At 36.4% G+C, this 4,525-nt stretch overlaps 1 pseudogene; it reads right to left on the bottom strand.

Annotated features, from left to right (window-relative positions):
- Nucleotides 1–566: 566 nt before the first annotated feature.
- Nucleotides 567–4,230, bottom strand: LOC126973052 (uncharacterized; annotated as a pseudogene).
- Between the last annotated feature and the right edge of the window lie 295 nt (nt 4,231–4,525).

Below are 4,525 nucleotides of genomic sequence, written 5' to 3'. Positions count from 1 at the left end.
TTTGGGTACAGTCAACCCACAGACTGCACGTGTAATCCTTAACTTAACTTTACTTAACGTAATCCTTACCTTACTTTATAAAAAGTAATCATCTAATAATAAGTAAGGTAAAACAATATATTTTATTCAATAAATTTATTTTGTGGAAATTCGCTCTACCAAATAAACGACCGTTTGCCGATATTTATTAAAAGGCACATTTCACTTTATTTCATTAGTATTGTGTAAAATTAGCACAACAATAAAGGCTTTTTATTTTATTTATTTATTAATGTCATCTTCAAAAGTAACTTAACAACACAACACAATAAATTCATTTTAATGTTATGAACATGAAGTAAGAACATGCATTAATGGTTGTCAAACAATTTGATTCAATAAATTTTCTATAACATTTTTAAATGTTCTAAAACTATTAACATTTAAAGCTTTACGATATATTCCATGTGTATTCTATGCAAATTGCAATTATATTGCTATCAAATGATAGTAACATGCCTTTTTTACATTTTTTCTTAATTTTAACTAAACTAAAACTAATAACACGTATTTAAGAGCTCACAGGATTACCCAATGAACTGGAAGTCAAGCACAGCGCTTGAATAAGCTGAATAATCAATATTAACACATGGAACTATTAACAAAGTTTCTCTATGTATATTGTTATAATAGTAGTTGCCCGTTGAATTCGTAACTAAAGGTTTTATCTCAATATAATGTTTATGTAGGGATAACAGAGAGAGTTGTAATACTGAAACATGCAGGGCAAGCCTGTCAGCCATTAAGTTGGCATAGCGACATCCCATTCTGAACTGACGCACGCCAAGAAACGGAAGATATTAGTAGGATTATATGAGAGTACTCACAATAAATAAATTCAAGGCCAAGTCTCAATAATAATATAATGAACGTAAGTATGTGAATATAAATAAGATATATATATCTTGGTACTTATTTTGGTGTTTAAAATATAGCCATTTCAATGAAAAAAAAAATTAACAAAAAAACAACCGCCTTCAAAAACACTATTCCAAAACAATAGATATAATGTGCACTAAAAAGTATAAAAATAATTGCGTATTTTTATACAATGTAAATAATTAATCTTATTCTAGTTACGATTATTGTTATTTTTGGAATCGTTGTCCTTCCGCTGCAACCGGCCCCTCGCCTCTCGCCTCCTGACGACTCAAACTCATCTCACCTATAACTATGTATGTAGTAACAAATCTATCTTGGATAATACCGACTAAGAATCATCGAAATCGGTTGGCGCGATATTGAGTTATTCGTAAAATTATCATCCACTTTAAGACTTTTATGGTTTTCTCATGGATTCCATTGTCAAATCTAGACCAATTTACAATGGGACCACTTGGGAAGCACCAGCTTTCAAATAAAAATTATCAAAATCGGTTCACGCAGTCGAAAGTTAAGAGGTAACAAACATTAAAAAAAATACCGACGAATGAGAACCTCCTCCTTTTTTGAAGTCGGTTAAAAAGGGGACAAACAGCTAGATTATGGGTAGGAAATACAACGGTGCCTATTTCTGCCGTGAAGCAGTAATGTGTAAGCATTACTGTACTTCGGTCTCAAGGGCGCCGTAGCTAGTGAAATTAATAGGCACATGAGATGATCGACATTTGTACGTGTTTAGACCATACAAACATAATACCTTGTGTAGCTTATTATAGAGATACGGTCCCAGAAACAGAAAGAATCTGCGGCTAAATGATGTCCTTACCTCCGTAGATACTGCCACAAGATGATTGCGGCGAGTAGACTCTGGCCTAAGCTCTGTTAAAGGGTGCTGTTTGATAACAATAGCCAATATGAAGAGTTGCCTGACTGTCAGAACTTGTCAGTATTCATAAAGTTTTGTTCTGGGATACAGGCGAGGCTTAAAACAACAAACCTTCAAGACAGCCCTATGTACACGTCGTAATGAAATAATTCAAAATAGTTTGGCATATCGCTAAATATACCATTTTCATGATGTTAGGATCGGCAGAGCGACGTAATCGCCGGAAAATATAAATAAGATTACGTACTCGGCCTGACAAGTATTCTAGATGGGGCTTGAAAGTCAAGTTTTGGTCAAGAACTACCCCCAGATATTTGATGGATATTACTTTCTCAATGTAGCGGTGAATACCAGCTCAGCTTTGACCATCATTTGGTGAAATAGTGATTTGTAAGGAGTCTTCGTCTTTATAGTTGCGCATAGACAAATGGATCATTTTAGTTTTGGCTACGTTTAATAATAATAATAATAAATCATTTATTTTCAGGCATTACCCATAGATATACAAACAATCTTTACTTAAATTAAATTACATAATACTGTTGAGTTTATTTTGAAATTAATTAAATTACAGATAAAATTACAGTTTAAAATTTAAGATATGTCATAATCAATAAAAAACCATAATAATTGTTAGTAAAATGTCCTAAATTATGTTAGTATAATTATAACTAAACAGGCACATGAAGCCGCATAAATGCCTTTATAATTGGCGCATCATAATGACTAGCAATGGTGTGCAGAATGATGTTAGGGCTACCCCGCAACCTCCTCAGCAATGACGCGGTTCTTTTGCGTTGGATGGCATGGAAGCCGTCCACTCTCGCATCCGCGAACATTGCCGAAGCACTGCAAAAGCTGGGCAGCCCCAACATCAACCTGAAACCATTGTTTTACTGAACGCGAAAGGCACTAAGCGTTCTTTGAGTATATCTGACCCACAGGCTGCTCGTATAGAAGGTATGACAAAATGCTTTGAAAAGCGTTATCTTTACCTCACTGCTACATCGAGCAAACCTACGAGCCAGCATATTACTCCTCACCGCCAGTGCCCTGCGTTCCCTCTCAATATCCATTTGGTCTTCGAGGTCTTCGGTGACGTAGTGTCCAAGGTACTTAAAATGTTGAACTTTCTTAAGCTCAACACCAGCTTTATTGGCGGAATATTACATATATTCTTATCAGGGACTCTGAAGACCAAATAGTTGCTTTTTGGCAGTTATATTGGAGCCCATGTTGCATCGCATACCTTTCACAGATAGCTAACAGCCTTCTTATAGAACCTACACTTGGATCCAGCAGCACCATGTCATCCGCGTAGCTAATGTTGTTTATACAAACACTATCAACCGAGCAGCGGACACGCTCGCTGCTGAGCCCAACTATAAGCTCGTTGACATACAGATTGAAGAGCATGGGTGAACTCAACCCCCCCTGCCTCACCCCGCACTCCAGCCTTTACGCATCCGAGAGGCTGCCAGCCCATCTTACATTATTGGTCTGGTTAGCGTACCAGTACTGAAAGAGACGCTGCACCTGTGTATGCACGCCAGTCTTATCGAGTTTTTTCCATAAAAGATCATACGAAACAAGATCAAATGCTTTTGATAAATCAAGGAAGCAGGCATACACAGGTGTCCGCCTATCAGTATAGTATTGGACAGTGTGCTTACAGTCGCCAGAGAAATGGGCCTATAGTTGCACTTATCTGTTTTCACCCGTTTTGTTTTTAACTATTGGTACAACAATAGTCCTCATGAGTGCAGCTGGTAGGTACGAATGATTAAGACAGAGATTAAATAATGTGGCAAGTACATTGGGTAAATGGACTCCTGCGTTCTTCAAATGCTCTATACTGAGCCCATCATGACCTGGCGATTTCCCACGTGACATTTTGGCAATTATATTAGCTATTTGTTTGGCTAACACATTAAACAGCTCACCGGACATGGCGGTCTCAGTATTCAGCGCTTCCTTAGAAGAACCCAAGGGTGAACACACTTTAAAGTGTTCCTTAAACAAATGGGCTATATCCCTACTGTTTAAGGTCAGCCGGTTTTCTTTAAGCCATTTATTAGCAGCGTTAAATCCATCTTGAGCAACACCATACGTCCCAGACAGCGTTCCGGTAGAAAATGTCTGGTACTGGCTACCATAAATCTGAATAGCATAATATTATAAATATTTGTACTGTACCATCCTGTAATCAAACGTATTCAATGATTAAAAACTGCAAAACTTTATCTTATCTTATGTCATATAATGTCTAATTTAAAAATTAAACTCACGTTTTTAGAAAAAAAATCTCGTATAAAAAAACAAAGCAAATAATATTTTTTTATTACAATAGCGAATACGGCGCCTATTTCTGTCTAGAAGCAATAATGTATAACCATTACCGTGTTTCGGCTGACGGGCACCATACCTAGTGAAATTAATGGGCAAATGAGATTTAATTATCTTATACCTCAACGTGACAAGCGCAATTGTAATTCCGCTCAGAATATTTGTGTTTTTCAAGAATCCTGAGCGGCACTGCACGGTAATGGGCAGGGCGTATCAAATACTATCAACTAAACATCCTGCTCGTCTTGTACCTTAATTTCTTTTAAAAAAAGTTATTTAAATCACCACGACAACAGATACTTGCAGAAGCTTACTTATTTAAAGTTTAAACGTTACATAAATCACGAAATAAAATGTTTTCATATTCATAAG

The sequence above is a fragment of the Leptidea sinapis genome, chromosome 28, assembly GCF_905404315.1.
Source record: "Leptidea sinapis chromosome 28, ilLepSina1.1, whole genome shotgun sequence".
In the NCBI taxonomy this organism is placed as follows: Eukaryota; Metazoa; Arthropoda; class Insecta; order Lepidoptera; family Pieridae; genus Leptidea; species Leptidea sinapis.
The sequence above is the reverse complement of the archived record's forward strand: the minus strand, read 5'-3'. Positions and strand labels throughout refer to the sequence as shown.